This window comes from Stegostoma tigrinum, chromosome 45 (assembly GCF_030684315.1).
Source record: "Stegostoma tigrinum isolate sSteTig4 chromosome 45, sSteTig4.hap1, whole genome shotgun sequence".
Classification (NCBI taxonomy): domain Eukaryota; kingdom Metazoa; phylum Chordata; class Chondrichthyes; order Orectolobiformes; family Stegostomatidae; genus Stegostoma; species Stegostoma tigrinum.
In genome coordinates, this window is record NC_081398.1 from 8425295 (window position 1) to 8450897 (window position 25603).

Here is a 25603-nt window from a genome sequence, read left to right on the forward strand (position 1 = left end):
CAGGCTCACCTTTTGGAGAGGAGTCGCAGAGAAATAGAGCGCAATGGTCCGTTACTGCTCAGACAGGTCTTAAGCTCTCTCTAAATGAGTTTCAAAAAACGTGATATAGTAAGCCACGCACAAATTGGCCCACGTCACCTCTCTCTGAAAGTTCTCCGGATCAACTGACTTGGTCCGAGATCTCGGCTCCTTGTAAGTTCCTGCCTGTTTTGATTTGATTGGACTCTGTCACGTGTACTGAGGTGCAGTGAAAAGTGCTGTCTTACATGCTACACAGGTAGATCGTGCCATACAAGTGCATCAGGGTAACAGAAGAGTGCAGGATACGAGGATTACAGCTGTAGAGAAGGTGCAGAGAGAGAGCAACATTAACATTTTGAGGTCCATTCAGAAATCGATAAACAGCGGGGAAGAAACAGAGAAACATAGAGGATAGGAGCAGAAGGAGGCCATTGAGCCCTTCGAGCCTGCTCCACCATTCATCATGATCATGGCTCGTCATCCAACTCAATAGCCTAACCCTGCTTTCTCCCCATAACCTTTGACCCCATTCACCCCAAGTGCTATATTTAGCTGTCTCTTGAATACATTCAACGTTTTGGCATCAACTACTTCCTGTGGTATTGAATTCCACAGGCTCACCACTCTTTGGGTGAAGAAATGTCTCCTCATCCTAAATGGTCTACCCTGAATCCTCCTGCTGTGTCCCCTGGTTCTGGACGCACCCACCATCAGCAATGTTGTCCCTGCATCTACCCTGTCCGGTCCTGTTATATAAGTCTCTGAGATCCCCACTTATCCACCTGAACTCCAGTGAAAACAATCCTAACTTACTCAATCGCTTCTCATATGTCAAATCCGCCTGGTAAACCTTCGCGGCACTCCCTGGACAGCATGAACATCCTTCCTCAGAAAAAGAGACCAAAATTGCGCACAACTAGATGTTGATCACGCAAGGTCATGGGTGGAGCAGTACGGTGGCTCAGTGTTTAGCACTGCTGCCTCACAGCGCCAGGGACCTGGGTTCAATTTCATCCTCAGGTGACTATGTGGAGTTTGTACATTCTCCCCGTGTCTGCATGGGTTTCCTCCCACAGCCCAAAGATGTGCAGGCTAGGTGGATTGGCCATGCTAAATTGCCCATAGTGTCCAGGAATATGTAGATTAGGTGGGTTATAGATGGATGGGTCTGGATTGGACTTGTTAGGCCAAAGGGCCTGTTTCCACACTATAGGATTCCATGTACAGTATTCTGGGGGTGGCCTAACCAAGGCCCTGTACAACTGCAATAACACATCCCTGCTCCTTTACTTGAAACCTCTCGCAATGAAGGCCAACATACCATTTGCCTTCTTTACCGCCTGCTGCATCTGGATGCTTACCATCAGCAACTGGTGCACAAGGATACCATGGTCCTGCTGCACACTCCCCTTTCCCGACTTACAGCCATTCAAATAGTAACCTGGTCTTAAATCTGTTTGGACGTGTGTTCAAACTCCTATACCTTCTGCGCAATGGAAGAGGGTGAATGAGAGTATAACGGAGTGGGACAGGTTTTTGATTATATATGTTGCTTTCCCAAGGCAGCAGGAAGTATGGCTGAAGCCAATGGATGGGAAGCTGTTTTGGACTGTGCTGTGTTTACAACTCTGTAGTTTCTTGTGGTCTTGGCAAGAGCAGTTGCCATACCATGCTGTGATGCATCCAGATGGGGTGCTTTATCTGCTCTGTGTTTTTAAAAAAAAAAAATTGTAAGAGTCTTTATGAACAGGCTGAATTTCCTGAGGAGGTTGAGGTGTTGCTGTGCTTTCTTGATCATAGCGTCAGAGTGGGAGGACTAGGATGGATGCGACAGTGATAATGGGAACTGCAGATGCTGGAGAATCCATGATAATGAAACGTGAGGCTGGATGAATACAGCAGGCCCAGCAGCATCTCAGGACTAGGATGGATTGTTGGCGATTGTCAGTCCTAGGAACTTGACCCTTTTGATCATCTCCACCTCAGCACGACTGATGCAGACAGGGGTGTGCCCTCCACTCCACTGTTTGTAGCCGGTGCCTCTTCCTTGACAAAGTACCCTTTCTTTAAAAGTTCTTCATAAATTTCTCAACAAAAAATTGGATCATACCTCTTCATGACCATGCAATGTGAAATTGTTATTTGTAGAGGTAGCCTAATTGAACAGCACTTGGAGATGCTCGATATACAGTGTCATGGGCACGGTTCAAGAAGACTACAGGATTGGAAGTGTGACTATGGGCAGGCTGACCAAGGAAGGGTAGAAGTGCCATTGTATTTTGGTCTAGTGCCCATTCTAATAGTCAGAGTGATGTAGGGAATGAATGCCTGTCCAGGCACTGTCTACTTATGACACCAGGACCAGTTTTTATTTTACCCGTAAGGTCACAGTGGGTGGTATCGACATCCTACCTGCCTCCACAAGACTTGCCATGATCCTCCCCCCTCATGCGTAGGTAGTGAGTCGACAACTCTAAGAGAAGAGCATCTCCTACCCCAGTGATGCTGACTCCCACACTAGTTGTTGAACCCGTACCCAAGAAAGGAAGATTCTGCTTGCAGATCCCACCCTTTTTCTTTCAACAACCCTAAGATAGAAGTCAATGCTTCATTAACCTTCTAAGTTCCTCTTTGTGTAAGGGCTTCAGGACCCTGGAACAACATCACGATGATGTCACAGAGCTGTACATCACTGAGTATAAATATCACAGCTAGGGCTATGGAGTGTTGCTTTTGAAGTCTGAGCCTTAAAACTGTCCTTCATTCTTCTCAACCAGTCTCATAAAGTGGCATCAAATCACACTAGAATAGACTTTGTGCTTGCTAGCTTTTGCTAGTTAATACTCCTAGATCCCTGAAATGCTCCTTGTGCCTGCATAATTCTCAACTGCAGATAAAAGCTGCATTAAATTTTTTTTAAGGCAGAGGAAATTAGTTTGACAGACAGAAATGTGGAATTTGAAACATAAACACATCAGCTGCGATCCTACTGAATGTTGCAGAAGGCTTGAAGGGCTGAATGGCCTATTCACTTGAATTTATATGTTCAATTTCTGAAAGTGTCAACTCCTTTTTTGAGTTCACGAGACAAGAGGCAAGAGATCCCTCGAGGATAGCCTCTGTCAGCTTGTTTGCGCAGTTTGTCAGGGACAATGTGATCTCTGGATGTCTAATCACCTCAGGGCATCAGACAGAAATTTTCCAGTTTGTACAAACTGAGCCTGAATTGCCCATGTCCCATTTTTAATCTGCTTTTCACATATACTCTAAGATTCTGTGGCTCAGATATGTAGAGCAGGAGATGTACTGTAGGCGTCATAGCTATGTGGAAAAGGCTGGTGGGTCTGTATCAGCCATCTCACATAGAACCTTACATCATTGAGGGAGACCATTTGGTCCATTCTATTTGTGCTGACTCTTTGCAACAGTACCTCACTCCCATTCCCTATGCCTTTTGTCATAGTGGAACAGTTGCTGAAGGTTGGTATACAGGTATAGCAGGTGGTGAGGAAAGCTAATGGCATGCAGGCCATCATAGCAAGGGATTTGAGTATCGGAGTAAGGATGTCTTGCTGTTATGTGGGGCCTTGGTGAGGCTACACCTTGAGTATTGTGTGTAGTTTTGGCCTCCTAGACTGAGGAAGGACATTCTTGCTATTGAGAGAGTCCAGTGAAGGTTCACCAGTCTCATTCCTGGGATGGCAGGACTGACAAATAAGACCAGAAGACATAGGAGTGGAAGTAAGGCCATTCTGCTCATCGAGTCCACTCTGCCATTTAATCATATGAGGATAGACTGAATCGACTGGACTTGTACTTGCTGGAGTTTAGAAGAATGGGGTGGGGGGGGGGGGCGCATAGTGGCTGAATCTCATAGAAACAGATAAAATCCTGATGGGACTGGACAGGCTAGATGTGGGAAGAATGTTCCCAGCACTGGGGAAGCCCAGAACTGTGGGGTCACAGTCTAAGAACAAGAGGTAAGGACAGAGATGAGGAAGAATTTCTTCACTCGGAGAGTTGTGAACTTATGGAATTCTCTCCCACAGGAAGCTGTTGGGTCAGTCTGTTAGATATATTCAGGAGCTGGGCGTGGCCCTTCCAACTAAAGGGATCAAGGAGTATGGAGAGAAAATGGGAATGGAATACTGAAATTGCAAGTTTGGACATGATCGTATTGAATGATGGTGAAATGTGAGGCTGGATGAACACAGCAGGCCCAGCAGCATCTCAGGAGCACAAAAGCTGACGTTTCGGGCCTAGACCCTTCATCAGAGAGCCTCTCTGATGAAGGGTCTAGGCCTGAAACGTCAGCTTTTGTGCTCCTGAGATGCTGCTGGGCCTGCTGTGTTCATCCAGCCTCACATTTCATTATCTTGAATGATGGTGCAGGTTCGAAGGGCCAAATGTCCCCTATCTCTACCACTTCGATAAGGTGCTACACAACAAGTTCATGGGCAGGATAAGAGTTTGTGGACTGAAAACAAAAAAATGCCGGAAATCAGCAGCTCAGGCAGCATCCAGAATTTTTTTGTTTGCCATTTGGACTCCAGCATCTGCAGTAATTTGCTCTTACCCTAACTCCATGAACTCTTGGAATATTTTAGCATGGAAAATAGATTGATTTAATGCAGTCCAGATTAATGAGTTCAGTGACAGATTCTTCCTGTTAGGGTGAATAGCAAGGCAGGTGGGTGTAGGGAATGCTGAATGATGAGAGAAATTAAGGTTTTGATCAAGAAAAAGAAGGAAGCATATGTCAGGTGCTCACAGCAGGGATCGAAAGAACATCTAAGAGTGTAAGGGCAGTAGGAGTATGCTTACAAGGGAAATAGGGAGGGCAAAAAGATGACGTGAGATAGCTTCGGCAGATAGGATCGAGGAGAATCCAAAGGGATATTATAAACACATTAAGGACAAAGAGTAATTAGGGAAGGAATAAGGCCCCTTAAAGGTCTGCAAGGAATCCCAATGTATGGAACCACAGGAGATGGGAGAGATACTAAACGAGCATTTTGCATCCGTGCTTACTGCAGTGAAGGCTTTGGAAGATAGAAAACTTGGGGAAATAAATAGCAAGATCGTGGGGCAGCATGGTGGTTCATGGCTAGCACTTCTACCTCTCAGTGACAGGGACCGGGTTCGATTCCACCCTCCGGCAACTGTCCATATGGAGTTGGCGCATTCTCCCTGTGTCTGTGTGGATTTCCTCTGGGTGCTCCGGTTTTCTCCCACAGTCCAAAGGATATGCAGGTTGGGGTGGATTAGTTGTGTTAAATTGTCCATAGTGTTCAGGGATGTGTAGATTAGGTGGGGTATAGGGGAATGGCTCTGGGTGGGATGCTGCAAGGGTTGGTGTGGACTTATTGGGCTGAAGGGCCAGTTTTCACACGATAGGGATTCTATGATCTTGAAAAATGCCTCTATTACCGAGGGGGATACGCAAATGTCTTAAAACAACATAAAGGTGGATAAATCCCCGGGACCTGATCAGGTGTACTCTAGAACTCTGTGGGAAGCTAGGGAAGTGATTGCTAGGATAATGTGGAGAGATTTGTATCATTGGTATCCACAGGAGAGGTGCCAGAAGACTGGAGGTTGGCCAACGTGGTGTCACTGTTTAAGAAACATGGTAAAGAAAAGCCAGGGAACTATTGACTGGTGAGTCTGACATGGTGGTGGGTAAGTTGTTGGAAGGGATTTTGGGGGACAGGATTTATATGTCTTAAAGACAAGAATTTTTTTTAAATAAGGTTGGTTAGCATGGCTTTATGCATGGGAAATCATGCCTCACTAACTTGTGTTTTTTTTGAAGAAGGGATAAGAGGGATTGATGAAGGCAGAGCGGTAGACATTATCTATATGGACTTCAGTAAGGCATTTAATAAGGTTCCACATGTAGTGAATGAAACCTTTAAAGAGCAGGTGTGCATGCTGGAATGAATAGAGATAGAGGAAGCTGATGTGCTGAAAATTTTGTCAAACATTAAGATTGACAAGTCACCAGGCTTGGACCATATTTGTCCTCGGCTGCTTTGGGAAACGAGAAATGCAATTGCTTCGCCACTTGCGAAGATCTTTGCATCCTCGCTCTCCACTCGAGTTGTACCTGAGGACTGGAGAGAGGCAAATGTAATTCCTCTCTTCAAGAAAGGAAATAGGGAAATCCCCGGCAATTACAGACCAGTAAGTCTCGCATCTGTCGTCTGCAAGGTGTTAGTAAGGATTCTGAGGGATAGGATTTATGACCATTTGGAAGAGCATGGCTTGCCAAATGCAGTCAACACGGCTTTGTGAGGGGCAGGTCATGCCTCACAAACCTTATCGAGTTCTTTGAGGATGTGACTAGAAAAGTTGAGGGTCGTGCTGTGGATGTGATGTATATGGACTTCAGTAAGGCATTTGATAAAGTTCCCCATGGTAGGCTCATTCAGAAGGTCAGGAGGAATGGGATACAGGGGAACTTAGCTGCCTGGATACAGAATTGGCTGGCCAACAGAAGACAGCGAGTGGTAGTAGAAGGAACATATTCTGCCTGGAAGTCAGTGGTGAGTGGGGTTCCACAGGGCTCTGTCCTTGGGCCTCTACTGTTTGTAATTTTTATTAATGACTTGGACGAGGGGATTGAAGGATGGGTCAGCAAGTTTGCAGACGACACAAAGGTCGGAGGTGTCGTTGACAGTGTAGAGGGCTGTTGTAGGCTGCAGCGGGACATTGACAGGATGCAGAGATGGGCTGAGAGGTGGCAGATGGAGTTCAACCTGGATAAATGCGAGGTGATGCATTTTGGAAGGTCGAATTTGAAAGCTGAGTACAGGATTAAGGATAGGATTCTTGGCAGTGTGGAGGAACAGAGGGATCTTGGTGTGCAGATACATAGATCCCTTAAAATGGCCACCCAAGTGGACAGGGTTGTTAAGAAAGCATATGGTGTTTTGGCTTTCATTAGCAGGGGGATTGAGTTTAAGAGTCGTGAGATCTTGTTGCAGCTCTATAAAACTTTGGTTAGACCGCACTTGGAATACTGCGTCCAGTTCTGGGCGCCCTATTATAGGAAAGATGTGGATGCTTTGGAGACGGTTCAGAGGAGTTTTACCAGGATGCTGCCTGGACTGGAGGGCTTATCTTATGAAGAGAGGTTGACTGAGCTCGGACTTTTTTCACTGGAGAAAAGGAGGAAGAGAGGGGACCTAATTGAGGTATACAAGATAATGAGAGGCATAGTTAGAGTTGATAGCCAGAGACTATTTCCCAGGCCAGAAATGGCTAACATGAGGGGTCATAGTTTTAAGCTGGTTGGAGGAAAGTATAGAGGGGATGTCAGAGGCGGGTTCTTTACACAGAGAGTTGTGAGAGCATGGAATGTGTTGCCAGCAGCAGCTGTGGAAGCAAGGTCATTGGGGTCATTTAAGAGACTGCTGGACATGTATATGGTCACAGAAATTTGAGGGTGCATCCATGAGGATCAATGGTCGGCACAACATCGTGGGCTGAAGGGCCTGTTCTGTGCTGTATTGTTCTATGTTCTATGTAGGCTGCTTAGCAAGGTTAGGTCACATGGAATACAGAGAACCAGCCATTTGGATATTGAACTGGTTCAAAGGTAGGTTGGAGACAGAGGGTAGTGGTGGAGGGTTGCATTTTGGACTGGAGGCCTGTGACCAACAGTGTTCCACAAGGACCAGTGCTGGGTCCACTGCTTCTTGTCAATTATATAAATGATTTGGATGTGAACATATGGTTAGTTTTTTCGCGGATGACACCAAAATTGGAGATGTAGTGGACAGTGAGAAAGGTTACCTCTGAGCACAATGGGACCTTGATCATCCGATGGGCTGAGAAGTTGCAGGTGGAGTTTAATTTAGATAAATGTGAGGTGCTACATTTTGGAAAGGCAAATCAGGGCACAACTTGTACACTTAATGGTAAGGACCTGGGGAGCGTTGCCAAACAAAGAGACCTTGGAGTGCAGGTTCCTGCTCCTCTGATGCTGCTTGGCCTGTTGTGTTCATCCAGCTCTACACCTTGTTATCTTCAGTTCTGGTCTCCCTGCTTTAGGAAAGATGTTGTGAAACTTGAAAGCGTTCAGAAAAGATTTACAAGGATGTTGCCAAGTTTAGTGAGTTTGAGCTGTAGGGAGACGCCGAGCAGTCTGAGGCTATATTTCCTGGAGCATTTAAGGCTGAGGGCATTACAGAAGTTTATAAAATCACGAGTGTGGGATAGGGTGAATAGTCAAGGTCTTGAGTGTAAGGTGATGAATTTTGGAAGGTCAATTTCAGGTGAAAATTATACAGTGAATGGCAGAACCCTTAGGAGTACTGATATGCAGAGGGATCTGGGTGTGCAGGTCCATAGTTCACTGAAGGTGCCAGTGCAGGTAGATAAGGTGGTTTTAAAAAAAGGCCTATGGCATGTTTGCCTTCATTGGAAGGGGTATTGAGTATAAGTTTGTACAAGTTATGCTGCAGCTTTGTAGAACTTCAGGTAGGCCACACTTGGAATATTGCTTACAGTTCTGGTCACCACACTGCCAGAAGGATATGGATGCTTTGGAGAAGGTACAGAAAAGCTTTATCAGGATGTTGCCTGGTCTGGCGGGTTTGAACTCTGAAGAAAGGTTAGATAGGATGGGTTTGTTTTCACTGGATTGCAGGAGGTTGAGTGGCGTCTGTTAGAAGTTTATAAGACTGTAAATGGCACGGATAGAGTGGAAATTATGAGGCTTTTGCTCAGGGTGAAGGGGTCAATTACTAGGGGACAATAAAGTGTTGGGGGTGGAGGGTATGCGGGGGGGTGGGGGGGGCTGGCGGAGAATATTTAAAAGAAATGTGCGAGGCATGTTTTTCACACAAAGGGCGTTGAGTGCCTGAAACGTGCTGCCAGAGGAGGTGGTGGGAGCAGACACATAGAAGCTTTCAAGAAGCACCTTGACAAATACATGAATAAGAAGGAATGTGCATACAGATCCTGTAAGAGAAGATAGTTTTAGTGTGGAAGGGAAAAATGTGTTGGTGCAGGATGGAGGGCTGAAGTCCCTCTTCCTGTACTGTATGTCCTTTGTTCTATGTCTTTTCCCCAGGGTAGGGGAGTCCAAAACTAGAGGCCATAGGTTTAAGGTGGGAGGGGTTTAGTGGGATATGGGCCAAATGCTGAAAAATGGGACTAGATTAATGTAGGATATCTGGTCGGCATGGACGAGTTGGACTGAAGGGTCCATCTCCATGCTGTACAGCTCTATGCCTTCATGATTCTAATCAGAGTATGATATTTGTCTGAAGTTTTGGGTTTTCCTTTGTCTTCTAGAGTTGCACTCTGTGTGTCTGCAGAAGAACACAAAGTTCAACATAAGCATCACTTTGCAACGACAGGTAGAGCTCTGATATTCAACGTCCGAAAACCAACTTGCATTCACTGTGTTATAGAGTACAGGGAGAACTGAAAACCCTTTGGTAAAATGAGGGAAACCATTCTCCCTTTGAAATGCTGCATAAAATTGCTGCAAATTTCTGACATCGTGCTTCAGAAGTCACCTTTTGTCATGTTTCTTGTGATCACTGTGTCATCCAGCTGTTTTTTAAAGGAATTTTGTTCTGTATCAACAAATACATTAATTAGATCTGGAATAAATACACAATAGAGTGTGAGGGATCTTTACTTTGTATATAAACTCGTGCTGTGTTTGGAAGTGTTTGATGGGTCACTGTAGATGAAGCTTTACTCTGAATCTAAACCCGTGCTGTACGTGTTTTGGGAGTGTTTGATGGGAACAGTGTAGAGAAAGCTTCACTCTGTATCTAACCCCATGGTGTCCCTGTCCTGGGAGTGTTTGATGGGGACCGTGTAGAGGAAGGTTACCTTTCGGTTTAAAAACCTAGCAGAAGCTTTGTTCACTACGTAACCGCACCTTTCTTTTAGTCAGATGGGAAATGGTGAGCTGGAGCAAGCACCAGTTTGATTTGATGACGTGAAGGAGCCTGTTGTGAGCAATGGCAGAGCAGCAGGTGTCTCCAAGGAGAATGAGCTGAGAGGGGAGCAAGCACTGGTCCCCAGGAGTTCCATTTGTTTGTGTGACGCAAACAAATGAGTCAAAACATGTTGATTGGAAAGTGTTGGCATTTAGTGATGCTTCAGGGCTCTGCTGGGATGATTAATCCCTTCCTGATGCCTGCTTTCTTTCAGCAGCTGCTAGTCATGCCAGGGCAGCACACTCTGAGGGACCTCTCACCCTGCCAGTCAGAGAAGCCATTGTGCCCTGTTCCACAGGGAAAGATATTTACCGAGGAGCGAGTTACAGACTGCAATCTAATCGAGGGGTTCGGGGGATTATATAAAGGATAACAGACACCCAGGAGTGAGGTACAGACTGCAATCTAATTGAGAGTTTAAGGTTTATGTATAGAATAACACATACCTGGGAGTGAGTTACAGTCTGAAATCTAATCGAGGGCGTCAGTGTGTCTAAATATAGAATACTCAGGATATAGATCCTCAGGAGTGAATTATAGACTGGTAGCTGCCTGAGGGGTTCAGTGTGGTTTATGTAAGGAATAACATACAACCAGGAGTGACTTACGGATTTGGAATCCAACTAAAGGGATTAGGGAACGTATATACTCTATGGAATAACAGATACCTGGGACTAGGTTACAGACCGCAAACACACCATTCAGCCCACACTGACCCTTCAAAGGGCAACCCAACCAATCTCTCTAAGTATAGAGCTGGATGAACACAACAGGCCAAGCAGCATCTTAGGAGCACGAAAGCCGATGTTTTGGGCCTAGACCTGTCATCAGAAATGTCAGATTTCTTGCTTCTTAGACACTGCTTGGCCTGCTGTGTTCATCCAGCCCTACACTTTGTTACCTCGGATTCTCCAGCATTGCAGATCCTATTATCTCTGTAACCCTGCATTTCCCATGGCTAATCCACCTAGCCTGCACATCCCAGATGCTATGGGGAAACTTAGCATGGCTAATCCACCCTAACCTGAACATCTTTGAAGGAAACCCACACAGACGTGGGGAGAATGTGCAAACATTGCAGAAATAGATGCCTGAGGGTGGAATCAAACCCAGGTCCCTGGCACACTGAGCCACTGTGCAATTTGTGGAGTTTATATGTGGAAGAGTAGCTACCCAGGAGTTTGTTACAGATGGAATCAAATCGAGGATTTCCATGGATGTGGTGCTTATCTATAGAGTAACATTCGAGCTGCACTCTTGTTTTCAGCCAGCATTGTGTGTGAGAGGTGGTTTGAGATATTGCACAGACTGTGGGTCAGGAGCTGTGAAACCCCTGACTAATTCTACAGCCTGGCAGGGCCACTTTCAGCCTCTCGGCTTGACAGCATCAACTGTAAGGCAGCAGTTTTTGAACATCCTATGTACTTGCTGCCCTGGCGACCGAGTGAGCAGCTGGCTCCCAAGCTGCTGTTGCCATCCCCCCCTCCTGCCTGCCCTGCACGCTTCACTTTTCTCTGGCAGGCACCTGATGGGTCACCCCTATGGAGAGCCCTGGCAGAAGGCTTGGCTCGAGGTCAGGGGGAGATTGGAGACACAGGGAGGAAGCCACTTTGATCCTTCTTTGTCATTCCTTGATTAACCCTGTATCCACTGCAGGCCATCCACTCCTTGAAGGTTTTGTAGCACAAAGATGAGCTTGCGGTTATCCAGGCAGCAATTGGTAGGGCGGAACTGGTGTTGCTCCGTGGATCATGCTTTCATGTCCCTGGGTCAGAAGGCTTGGGTTTCAAGGCCAAGACCGAGGCCAAGTCCAGCCACCATAACAAATCACCCAGTCTGACAGTCCCATTGCCAGTCCTGAGGGAATGCCGCACTGTCGGTGGACCCTTCTGTCAAGTGAGACCTTCGCCGTACCCACTCGGACAGACATACAAGAACCTACCCTGACCCCCCACACAAAGCAGAGCACAGACCTGCCTTCTCCCGGTGACTTGGCCAATTCCCCCGAATTGACGCTGTCATGGAGTCACAGACCCTTCGCTCATCAAAAGAAATAAAAATTGGATGGTTTGGACTATTGCTGTCTGCGAGATCTTGCTGGGTACCGATTGGCTGCTTCATGACCCTTCTGACGGCAGCTTTTTGCCAGTGCACAGTGCTTTAGGATGCACTAGAGGTTTTGGAACAAAATAATTCCTACTGTAATGGCAAAGGCAGCTGCTAGTTTGCGCACAGCAAGCTGTGCTCCCCTACACTTCCATTGGAGGCAATATCCTCTTGTGTGTTGGGTTGGCAGGGCAGGGTGGGGCTTGGATTTACACCTGCCATTTGGCTGCCACATCTCCTACATGTATACACGATGACCACACTTCAAAAAAAAACTTCCTTTGTTTGTGTAGCTTGCCCTAAATGTTAAGGAATTTATAAAGAACCTCCCTCTGTGAGGTTTTAACCAATCATTACCTAAGGACATCGCAAAAAGGAGGACCAATGTGGTTCCTGAAGCCTGCTATATCATTCAACCTGGATAATGTCTGATCTACTACCTCAATGCCAACTTCTTGCCATATTCCCATGTGCATGATGCCCTTAATACGTGTAAGTCTATTGATCTCTGCACTGAACATACTCTATGACTTAATCACGAGGGAATGGCATTCCTTCTCAACTCAGGCCATAATGGCTTCCTATTATTTTGGAAGACCCCCTGCTGCCGCCAAGAGAAACATTCTTCCAGCATCCACCCTCTTGAACCTTTGTAAGAATTTCGGATGTTTGAATGAGATCACCTCTTATTTTTTCCAAACTCCAGCGTTTATAGGGCTAATCTCTCAATCCCAGGATTCAGAACAGTAAACCTCCTCTGCACTCCCTCGCAGGCAAATATATCTCTCTACAGATGAGGAAACCAAAGCTGCACACAATATATACAGTCTCATGGAGACTCCATATTGTTGTAACAAGTCAATTTTACCCTTGTGTAAAACGGTTGATACACCTTTTAAGACCAATGCTCAAGATATCATCACTGCACATAAATTGAGAGAATGGTCTCAGACTCGAGCTTCTAAGCATGATGTCCTGCTGGAAGTGTTGTGCCCTGTTGTAAACTAATAGGTCAATGCCAACCCAGACACTTGTGTCTGAGGTATGTATATAATTGGTCATGGTGATAAATGCCTGGTAGAGCCATAGAGCTGTACAGCATAGAAATGGATACTTCAGTCCAACTTCTCTGTGCTGACCAGATATCCTAAATAATCCAGCCCCATTTGCCAGTAATTGGCCCATAGCCCTCTTAAACCCCCCCCTAAAAAATGCACCCATCCATATACCTTCTAAATGTTGTAATTGTACTACTTCCTCTGGCAGCTTATTTCATATACGCACCACCCTCTATATGGAAAAAGTTACCCCCTAGATCCCTTTTAAATCTTTTCCCCCTTTCACCTCAAACCTATGCCCTCTAGTTTTGGACTCCCCTACCCTCGGGAAAAGAACATGGCCATTGACCCTATCCATGCCCCTCATGATTTTACAAACCTCTATAAGGTCACTCCCTCGGCCTCCAAAGCTCCAGGGAAAATAGCCTCAGCCTATTAAGCCTCACCCTATGGCTCAAACTCTCCATCCCTGGCAACATCCTTGTAAATCTTTTCTGAACCCTTTCAAGTTTCACAATGCCTTTCTACAGCAGGGAGACCAGAACTGTATGCAGTATTCCAACATGGCCTAACCAATGTAATAAAGTGTGAAGCTGGCCTAACCAATGTCCTGGCTGTTGGATTTTTCAATTCCGTGATTTGCATACCCAGTTACTTATGTTATGAGGGATAACAATGGTGCATCAATTAAAGCATCCTGCTGCTTGCAAACTCTCATTAACTCCTGTCACAAATCTTCTTGCAGATAGAGATTAACATATTCTTCGCTTCCGAACATAGTAATCAGAGAGCCGTTCATGGAGTTTTTTTTTCCTTTATTCATCGTGGGATGAAGGCATCAATTTTAGGCAGCATTTATTGCCAATCCCAGTTGCCCAGAGGGTCATTGAGAGTCAACCACATTGATGTGGGTTTGGAGTCACAAGTAAGCCAGGCCAACACCAGGTAAGGATGGCAGATTTCCTTCTCTAAAGGACTGTAGCAAACCAGATTGATTTTTCCGACAATCAGCAACGGATTCTTGGTTATCACTAGATTTTTGATTCTTAATTCCAGATATTTTATATTGAATTCAAATTCCACCATCTGCTGTGGTGGATTCAAACCCAGAATGTTATCTTGGTCTCTGGATTAACAGTCCAGTGATTATATCACTAGGCCATTGCCTCCCCAATAGGTCTTGGGTTCACTTTTCAGTTTGAGTCAAATGTTTTCAGGAATGGCACCTTATACCATGTGGTGGTATCACGGACAGTAACTTATCACCACTAGGGATCTTCTTTGGATCTGAGTGCTCCAAAGCGGAGCTCTGGAAATAGCCAGTTGGGATATGCCATAATGATGCCACCCGAAGGTTGCAGGAACAGCAACTCATATTCTGTTTGGGAGCCCTGCAGCCCAATGGTATCAATGTGGATTTCACCAGCTTCAAAATCTCCCCTCCCCCAACTGCATCCCAAAACCAGCCCAGCCTGTCTCTGCTTCCCTAACCTGTTCTTCCTCTCACCCATCCCCTCCTCCCACCCCAAGCCGCACCTTCATTTCCTACCTACTAACCTCATCCGACCTCCTTTACCTGTCCATCTTCCCTGGACTGACCTATCCCCTCCTACCTCCCCACCTATACTCTCCTCTCCACCTATCTTCTCCTCTATCCATCTTCAGTCTGCCTCCCCCTCTCTCCCTATTTATTTCAGAATCCTCTCCCCAACCCCCTTTTCTGATAAAGGGTCTAGGCCTGAAACGTCAGCTTTTGTGCTCGTAAGATGCTGCTTGGCCTGCTGTGTTTGTCCAGCCCCACACCTTGTTATCTGGGATGAGTGTTAGGCAGTTTTTGACTGGAATAGATAGATCCCTGATTCTCAGATGCTCCAGAGAATTGAGATTGCATGGGTTCCAACTGGAGGGGAAGATTGGCTCCATAAATCTCTGGGCTCTGGGGCTCAGAGTATTGTGGAACATGATGGTTAGATTGTCAACAATAAGGGGATGGTGGATTGTATCCTGAGAGTTGTGGGGGAAACCTGCTACAGCATGGCTGTGCAAGATATCTTCAAACATTAGATGTTAGGGAGATTTGATAGGTTTATGTAGAATTTCCAGTGCTGCAACAGACCATTCAGCCCACCTGTTCCATGATGGTATTCCTTCCACGCAAGCCTTCCCCCACCCTCTCTTTATCTCAAAAATATCCTTCTGTTTCTTTTGCTTTGGGTGTTATTTTCAGCTTACACTTGAAATTATCAATCTTGTTCTTGCCTCTGTAACCTCTAGGCTCATGTGTTCCATCATGCATCTCACTGGTCTCCCTATCCTTTGTAAACATGAGACCATCTATGTTTGCTGCCTATGTATTAAATCATAAGTCCCGTTCCTCTATCATCCACTGCACCCACTGACCCATTTTGGCTCCTAGTCAAACAAGATTTAAAAATTCCTTCGAGATAGTAGGAACTGCCGATGCTGGAGAATCTAAGATAACAAGGTGTAGAGCTGGATGAACACAGCAGGTTGAGCAGGAAGGCTGACGTTTCGGGTCTGGACACTCCTTCAGAAAAAGGTTCAGATCCAAAATGTCAGCTTCCTGCTGCTCGACCTGCTGTGTTCATCCAGCTCTACACCTTGTTATCTCTTTTAAAATTCTTATCCTTCTTTTCAAATCTAGCCCCTAGCTCTGTAATCACCTGCAGCCTCTTGTATCCTCTAAGGATATCTGGTTAATAAGCCAGTGGATAGCTTTGATTGAACCTGCCTCCACCACACTTTTGGGGAGCCTGTAACAGATCTAGATCATCAGGGCTCAGAACTGAGGAGGTCAGATCAGGGCCCAATAACCAGGAGCTGGGGCATTGCAGTTTGCTTGTGCCCACGGCTGGTTAGGGGTAGGGCCAGAGCCAATGGGCTCTGGTTGGGGCCAGGGCCAGGGCCAATGCCAATGGGCTCTGATTGGGGGGGGCAGGGCAGTTATGCTCTGGCCAGGTTTGGGGAGAAAGGGAGTGGCACTGTACCCTGGCCAGGGGCAGGTCACAGTGCTTTAGTTAACAGTGGGTCATTATGCTGTGGATTGAGGAATGGGGTGGCACTCTGCTCCAGGTAGTATAAATTGATAATATTGACTTAGTCAGTCATATGTGAATTAGACATAATTTTTGAGATGCACTATGTGAATTGTATGAATAGGTGGGATGTATTGAATGTTACAGAAGTTACACTGTATGCAGCCCTGATGAGGTACTGTGAGCCATAATAGCATAGTGGTAATGTACTGGACCTACAATTCCAAAGTCAGGGATTCGGATTTCACCATGGCAGATCCTAGCATTGAACTTTGAATGAAATTTAAAGATTTAAAGTCTTTGTAATAGTGAGCATGAGACTATCAACAATTGTAGGAACTATCTGGTTCACTAATTCCCTTTTTAGGGAGGGAAATCTGTGCTTATCTGGTCTGGCTGACATATGACTCCAGATCCATGCCATTGTGGTTAACTCTTTTAACTGGCCTCTGAAATGGCTGTGAGCCACACAGTTCAAGGGGCAATTAGGAATGAGCAACAGTGGCTTTCTTTGTGCAGTGATGCCCTCTACCCATGAAAGAAGGTGTAAGTGGCCTTGAAGGGGGTGCTGCACAAATGCGCTAGAATGATTCCTGTACTCCCAAGGGTTAAACAATAAGGGGAAGAAGTCCTACAAATGTGCGTTGCATATCCTGGAATTTTGAAGGGTGAAGGAAGGAGGAGATTTGATTAAAGTTTTCAAGTTGTTAAGAGGAACAAATAGGGTAGTTGGACAGAAACTATTTATACGGGTCATTGGAGTTTGGGAGTGTCATTGTCTACAAACGAGAGCCGCACCCTTCACAAGTGAAATTAGGAAATGCCTTGACACGTGCAGCATGGGAGAAATTTGGAACTCCGTTCCCAAATGGCAGTTGGTGCTAGATCAGTTTTATTTATAAATCTGAGGTTGATAGAAGGCCAGATATGAGATCCTGCAGTTAATAAGTTAATAAAGGTGTTAAGAATGGATCACATTCGTGTAACACCAAAGTCTATTTCTGTGGTGTTGCTTGAGGGACAAATTGCAGTCCAGGACACGAGGGGACAACTCTGTTCAATAATATTCTTGGACTTGCTGTGCTGCTGAAGAATACGTTGCTGGGGTAAGGAGAAGATTGGCTTTATTTGGGAACATTTTAGTGGCTTCCTCTTGCTACAAGGTGCAAGACCATGTGACATTGTGTCACTTCCTGTGATGTCTCATTAACACAGTATGTGGCCAGATTTAACCCTGCCCTTCTTATCATGGCTATGGGTTGCATCAAGAAAATGGGCCCTTAGTTGCATATCTCAGCCAAAAGATGGCACCCATGGCAGTGCAGCACTCCCTCAGTATTGGCCCTTCAAATGTGAGCCTGGATTAATGTACTTGAATCTGTGGAATAGGTCTCATATCCATGAGACACAGCTGCCACATTCTGTCACAGTTTAACCTGACTATTATAACTGGTTTATAACTGTCTGATCATTCCAGTGCCTATTACTTCCCACTTCATCCATGGTGCATTAATCTCTCTGACAATTTGTATAATGCCTCACTTAGGTACAATAGACCTGGTAATATCCCTACCTCTGAGCCAGGATGCTAGGGTTCAAGTCCCACCTGCTCCAAATGTGTCATAACATTTCTGGACAGGTTGATCAGAAGTCTAACACAACAGGTCTTTTACAAAGCCCTAGTTCATCTGAAGTATTGAAGGGGGGTGGCATTGTCATTGGACCAGTATTCCAGAACCATTACCATCCTGAGGAAAAGGATTTGAGGACAACAACATCAAGCTTATGGTCTGAAGAGCTCTGGTGGTTCTTGTCCTCCCATGTGGCTCTGAGATGTAGACTGTCTCTATAGCATACATCTCGAGGAACTGTGACAGTACCACCAACACTGCCTCTCCAAGACTCTGTGAATCTCCTGGGAAGATAGATGCAGCAACACCAGCATCCTTGACCAGGCTGAACATCTCCGGTATCAAGACACTGACCCACCTCTACCCTGATCAGCTACAATGGGCTGGGCACAACGTCGGCTTGACCAGCATGAAACTTGCCAAGCGGGCACTCAACTCCCAGCTCTGAAACAACAGCCCAGGTGGACAGATGAAGTGCTTCAGGGATGCCCTTAAGGCCTCTCTGGCAAAGTGTGGTATTCCCACTGACAACTGGAATCACTGGCCCAAGACTGCCCAAAGTTGGGAAGGAGTATCCATGAAGGTGTCGAGCACCTGGAAACTTGCCATTTGGGGGGGGCGGGGTGGGGAGTGAAACAGAAGCCAGGTGAAAACAGTGTAAGGAGCATGCTGCCACACCAATGCTCCACCCAGCCCTGGTTTCATCATCTCCAGGTCCCCTCACCCTCCAATCTTCCCCTCTTGGTCAATGGATATGTCCATTCTAATAGAGACTCATGCCCCATCCCCAAGCAGGGATTCTTGACTGTTTGACATTTCTTGACCATCTGTCAAATGGCCAGTTTTTTCAAAGAAAATTGAAGGAAAATTGAATTAAAGGAGAACATCAAAGCCTTTTCATTGTTCTTCATGAAGCAATCCAGGAGATGAATATTTAAGGTTGGCAACCTTGACTAAGTGCATTTATTGGTACGAATCACTGGTCAATGATCAGGAGCAAGTGGGAACTCAAGATTTTGTTTTTAGGCTCCCGAAGCTAGGAAACTGATGGAAAATGGAATCAGCCAGCAGGGAACAACAACCATATGCTCATCTGCTCCTAAAGATCTCATCCACCCAGCGGTGAGGAAAAATCACTGATCAGAAAGCAACAGTATTTGAAAATGGACTCAGTGGTACTCCATTCAAGACAAGATGGATGAGTGTGACTCATTCGCCTATTTTACTGGTTGCAACCCTTGGAAATACTTGAGTAATAAGATAACCAATGCACTCCTAGCTTGCTTCTCCCATCCTACCCCCTGTGAGGTTGGGATTATTTAATATTCTTCTGGCACGCACCAAGTTTGCACCGTATCCCCATTCCTTGTGTCTATGCTCACTGATTGCCATTGGTTCCTGGTAAATTAGTGCCTTGATATTAGAATTCTCATCTTGACACTGACTTCAAAACCTTCCATAACCTCACCCCAATTACTTGTCCCTTGAGTAGAATCCTCTGAATTCTCCCTCCACCCTCCACTTGAAACTTCTTGAGCATTTCCTAATTTTCATCTCCCCATCATCAGTTGCCTTGTCTTCAGCTGCTTAGTGAATGCCCTCCCTTTTACCTATCCACTTGTCTCCTTTTCCTTTTTTAAGGCATTCCTTGATACCCTTGAGTATATTCCCCCTAATCTTCCGTGCTGCTGTGACAATTGTTTGTGGCAGTGACAGCCAGATCCGAAGTTAGTGGATCTGCACATTGGAGTACACGGACCCTCAGTGGTTGCAGAAGACCTAGCAGTTTGAATACAGGTACAAACAGATTCAAGAACAAATGGTTCCCTGCTGTTATCAGACTTTTGAATGGACCTCTTAAATGTTAATTCTAGTCTCTCTGGTTGCATCTTCTTTGCAGCTGTAACACTGCATCCTGCAGTTTGCTACCCTGATGTACTCTGTATGGTACAATTTGTCTGTAGAGCATGCAAACACCACTTTTCACTGTATCTCAGTACATGTGACGACAATAAAGCAGAGGTTCAAAGGCTGCACAGCCACCTTAGAGAAATAATTGCCCCATGACCATGCAAGTTGCTGCAAATAACATCTTATGGGACTCCACGTGTCAAATTTTATCTTCAAATGCTGCTACAAAGCACCTTATGAGTTGGACTGAAGGGACTGTTGCTGTGCTGTACGACCCTTGTGTTAAAGGTGCCAGATAAGTACAAGCTGTTGTTGTTGATAATGCTCATTGCAGTTTAATTTCCAGAGATAACAAGGTGTAGAGCTGGACGAACACAGCAGGCCAAGCACCATCAGAGGAGCAGGAAAGCTGGCGTTTTGGACCTAGACCCTTCCTCATTTCTGTTGCTTGGTCTGCTGTGTTCGTCCAGCTCTACACCTTGTTATGTCAGATTCTCCTGTATCTGCAATCCCTACTATCTCTGAAACAGTTTAATTTCCACCCTTCCATGCTCCTTGCCTCCTCATTCTCTCGCTGTACAATACTGAGTGCCCCCAGCAATGTACCCTTTGAACAGTGCGTCTTATTTCGGGGACACATTTGGGGGGCGGGGGGGAATTTGTATTTCAAGATGTATTGGCGGGGGGCGCGTAAGGTGATGCATTTATTTTAGAAAGGAGCAGAAGGGCAACATTTGGCCGCAAATGGTGGAAAGTCCTTTAATGCAAAGAATTATTTATTTCTAGTGGGCAAAACCAAAGCGGAGAAAAGCAGAAGATGGAGTCAGCAGAGCAGCCAGTCCCTTTTTGATTGACAGCAGCTCTGGGTGTTTTGGAGTCACGTGCTCCCTCCCTTGCTGGAGCAGGATGGCTGCCTCCAAGATCTGACAAGACAAGGGTGGGTGGTGGGACACAAATGTAAGAGTGTGGTCAGATACCAACGCCAAGCCTTAACCACCCCAAGATTTACAAGTCGAAGTGCAGTTTAACAAACAAAAAAGAAGAAGAAGGAACAGATTCCGCAGTGAGAAAAGGAATCTGGGTGGGTGAGAAGTACGGTTTCGGTTGGCCATCCGCACACCCCTGTCGCAGCGCGGCAGGCCCATAGGTGGTCGAGTCCGACGCTGGGCAGCGGGCCGGCGGGAGGAGCATATGCGAACCCGGAGTTGGTGGTGTTTTGATTGGGTCCGCTCACGCCAGCTCCCTGATCCATTAACCTGCGTCCTTCTGCCCCGCCCGGGCAGAGAAAGGGGGAGGGGGAGGCGGCAACGGGTGGACATCAACAGAAGCCCAGAGACGGCTGTAGGGTGCGGACACTTACCGCTGGTGGGGGTGGGGAGGCAAAGATAGTACCTGGCAATTTATATCTTCAAATCTATATGACTTTGTCCCTCTTCGCGATTGTGAATCATCAGTGGAAGGTAAGTGGAAGAAAATAAAAGGGGTGAGAGAGAATGAAAAAATCATTTATTTTCCTGGGGTTAAAATCGAGCATTAAAGCAGGCCACAGGAATAAGATGACTCACAGAGCATCTTCTTAGCAAACATCTTTGTACGATGGGTTTTCTTGCATTTTTATATGTTGATTCTTGCAACTGTCTCTAATTTTTAAAAAATATCCCATTTTTAGCTTGAATTTTCTTAGTTATTTTGTAAATTATGAATCCTGCTAACTTTTTTTTTTGAAAAAAACGCTATTTTTGACTGGATATTCTCGCATTTTTACAGATTTGTTCCTGCAAAACCATTTTGAAAAAATTATTTTTAGTTTTGATTTTCTTCACTTTTGGTGAATTATGAATCCTGCCACCTAAATTTTTCTTTAAAAGAACATTATTTTTAAACTTGAATTTTTTGTAAATTATGCATCTTGCTTAAGTGTTAATTTAAAGTGATCTATTTAGATGTTGGATTTTTATAAATCATGAATTCTTTTTCATGGAAAGAATGTTAATATTAATGTTTTAGAAAAATCATCTTCCAGTTTTCTTTTGGAATACACTTTCTCTAAATTGTAACTGTTAATTTTTATGTTTCATTTGATTAAAATTAATAATTTCCTTTGCTTAAATGTTAAGGTGTAATGAGACCACTGTGGCCTTTTTAATAAAAAGGTTTACTTTTTGCAATTTTTAACTTTCTTTTTCAGCTTTCAGTTTTGTAAAAAAAGTTCCAAAATGTAGAAATATTGGCTTATATTTTTCTCTCTCTGACCCTTTTCATGAGAATTTCCTGTAAAAGAGGCCTCAGCATTTAGTAAGACGGCTTCATTATCTGGTTGGGCTTGTGTTTTTAAATAATTCTGTGGTCCCTTTTGCCCTTTTTAAGCTGGTGTCTTTTTATCTATTTTTATATATTTACTCCATGCTTGCTTTTTTCCTTTGCCTCCATCTGTTTCATTTCTTACCTCCCATAATCTTAAATTTTTGCTTTACACTCATATATCTTCTGCATATCCTTCAAAGCTTTCATTCTGTCAATGTTTATTAATCATGCGATATTTCAGTTTAGTTCTCGCTGCATATTTTAAAAATATTGGGCTTGGCTTTTCTATTAAAATGGAATACTCATGATGTTTTGAATGTGTATTTTTCCTGTGTCTATCCCCCCTCCTTCAATTGAGCGTAGGCTTTTTACCTTTTTTAAAAATTTGATAATGTGATTCACCAGGGAACATGTACTGTCTGCTCAGAGTTAATGTCAGTTTATTTCTTTGTGCACTTTCTACAGAAAGAAATGAATCTGTTTACAGTAATGGAATATTTTACATGTTTTTGTTCACTTGGGAATATCACATGTTTATTTAACCTAATATCTTCTTGTATGAGCATTCTTTTGATTAAAGCTAGCCTCTTTGTATGCTTTGCTGTTCTGTCTTCCATATTCTCTGTCCCTTGTTGGTGGCTAATTTTCCTGTGCAGTTTGGATTGTAGTTTACAGATCCTAGCAAGGCTGTCGGATTTTGCATTTTTCTAACGGGCGGCAGCCAGCATTGTCTCGACAGGGCGAATGATTTACTGATCTTTTCCACGTTTTGACTGCCTTTCTTGCTGTAATCAGAGGGACCTGATGCTGTAATGAATGTAATAGGACCAATGTTTAAAGCTTGCATTCTCCTTTCCACCCCCACCCACTCTGCTTCCCTCATGTTCTTTCTTTTTGTGTAATGGCGTGAGGGGAGGTTCCCTCTCTCTTGCGCGCTCTCTCTGCCTCTGTGTGTCCTCTCTCTCTCTCTCTCTCTCTCTCTCTCTCTCTCTCTCTCTCTCTCTCTCTCTCTCTCTCTCTCTCTCTCTGCGCTCTCTCTCTGCTGTCTACACTCTCTGCTCTTTTCTCTCACTTTCTGATTTTTAACAGCCTTTGATGGCATGGGCATGATGCATTTGGTTGAAGCCAAATCAGTTCATGGTCACTGATTATACCATAGATTCTTGCATTGTAGACTCTGGTATCTTTTGTTCGCCCATCCTCCCTATTTTTCAAAATGTACTCCATTTCTAGTTGTCATGCCTAACTGTTTCGCTTTCAGCTTGGGCGGCACTTCAGTGTCAACAGTGCAAAACATCCTCTTCCTCATTGTGGTGCCTTTTTAGATTTTTAAACCAGCCACCGCCTGTTTTATAGCTGTCTACCCCTCCAATGTACACCCCTTAGCGTGGTGGTGGGCCAATAAGTCAAATGTGTTGCATGAGGATTTTAAACAAAAGTGTACATTTTTATCGCACCTTAACGTAATCAACAATCTGCAAGATTCTTTGCAAGAGAGTTAACAATCAGAATTTACACAGCGCCATGCAAGCATAAATAAACAAAAGCTCGGATAACAAACTAGGTTTTAGGGAAGAGGTGGAGGGAGGGTGGTGGGGGGAGAGGAGGAGGAGGAGGGAGGGAGAAGGAGGGAAGGATGGGGGCGTGTGGGGGGAGGGGGGAGAGAGAGAATCAGAGGTCGGGGCTAGGGAGAGAATAACACCATAAAATATAGAAACAGAACTGGGATACTTGGCCCATCGAGATGATATGTTTCTCAACCCCAATCTCCTGCCTTTGTTCCATAACCCTTGATCCCCTTAACAAACAACATCCTAACCATCTCTGTCTTAAAAAAATTTAAAGACTTGTCCTTAACTGCGACAATGAGTCCCACAGATTCACCACCCCGTAGCTACAGAAATTCCCCCTTTTATCTCAGTTCTAAAGAGCCCTCCCTTTGCCTTGAGGCTGTGGCCTCAGGTCCAAGTCTCTCCTGCTACTTCTCCACATGCATGCTACCTGGATCTCTCAGAATTCTGCAAGTTTCAATTCCCCCATGACCCCACCCCCACCCCACCCTTCTAAACTCCATTGGGTATGAGACAGTGTCCTCAACTGCTCATCATTCTCAGGATCATTTGTGTAAACCTCCTCTGGACCCCTCCAATGTCAGTACACCCTTCTTTAGATATGGGGCCCGGAACTGCTTTCAGTTATCCAAACAGTTTGACCAGAACCTTATCCTGCCTCAGTATTTCTCTGCTTATATTCCAGCCCTCATGAATTCCAGACCTTAGAAACCAGCTGAAGGCATAGCAACTGAAAGTGGAGTGATTTAAAATTGGGAGGGTTGCACAAGGTTACAGAATTAGAGAGCTGGGATTTGATGATTTTGATGGTAGTAGGAACTGCAGATGCTGGAGATCCTGAGATAACAAGGTGTGGAGCTGGATGAGCACAGCAGGCCAAGCAGCATCAGAGGAGCAGGAAGGCTGATGTTTCAGGCCTAGACCCTCCTTCATAAAAACTCTGGTTGTTTTCTCTGGAGTAGCAGAGGCTGAGGGGAGACTTGGTAGAAATCTGTAAAATTAAGATGCATACATGGGGTTGACTGTTAGAATCTTTTTCCCCAGAGTTGAAATGTCTAATGCTCGGGGGCGGCATTTAAGGTGAGAAGGGGAAAGTTCGAAAAAGATGTGTGGGTCAGGTTTTTTTACACAGTGGTAGGATTCGGGCATGTGCTGCCAGGGGTAGTAGTGGAGGCAGATACGATAAAAGCATTCATGGGGCTTTTAGATAAGCATGTGAACATGCAAGGGTTGGAGGGATATGGCTCAAGGGCAGGCAGATGGGATTAATTTATTTTGGTGTCATGTTTAGCACAACATCGTTGGGTGAAAGAACTGTGCGGAACAGGAATAGACCCATGTTCTGTGTGCTTTCCAATTAATGAAGTGTAGTTGCTATTAAAATATAGGAAGCCCAGAGCTAACTTTCCATACTTCAGACTCTCAAAAACAGCAATAGGGTACCAATCTAGATCATCATAAAGTTCATTTAAGGGGTAAATGTTTGCCAGGCAGAACAGCCTTTGTTTTCTTCGAATAGTATTGAGGGTGCATGATGTGCACAAGAGTGTGTACTGGAGTTGGCTGACCACTTCCCCCAAGAGCAGAGGATCTTAGAAGCTCTGTCATTGCAGACTTTTCCTTCCAATCCATCACCTTACCCAAATTTATGGTTGCTTGTGTTGGTAACTTCTTGTGTGCCTAGTTATAGAGGATGAGACATTCATCTGTAAAATGTCCGACTTTCACTTCAGCCCATTTAAAGGTGCTATGTAAGTCTCTGTTGGAGATGAGAAGACTCGGTGACATACCTAATATCCAGTGATTACATATATTTCAATGCTTTCTTTACTTCTGACCAGTTTTCTTCACTATTCTCTGAAAGTTTGATCTTGTCCAAAACTCTCCTACCTCATGTCCGAAGTCACTCATTTACTTCTCCTGTACTCTGACAACCCCTGAATACAAGTTGAGCAGTAATTTTTAAATTTTCCTGTT

The 25603-nt window shown here is 44.9% G+C and overlaps 1 protein-coding gene across 4 annotated transcripts in view; it reads left to right on the forward strand.

Annotated features, from left to right (window-relative positions):
- The window catches only part of LOC125448632 (guanine nucleotide-binding protein G(I)/G(S)/G(T) subunit beta-2), a 134067-nt gene that overhangs the window by 25536 nt on the left and 82928 nt on the right, over positions 1-25603 (forward strand). Inside the window, exon 1 of one of the 4 annotated variants that reach the window (XM_048524048.2) lies at positions 20688-20832. The exons of 2 other annotated variants lie outside the window; for them this stretch is intronic. The gene's annotated coding sequence lies outside the window, so the exon portion shown is untranslated. Of the gene's footprint in view, positions 1-20687; positions 20833-20920; positions 21212-25603 lie in introns of those variants that run through there. One more of the 4 variants, XM_048524046.2, reaches the window with a different exon arrangement.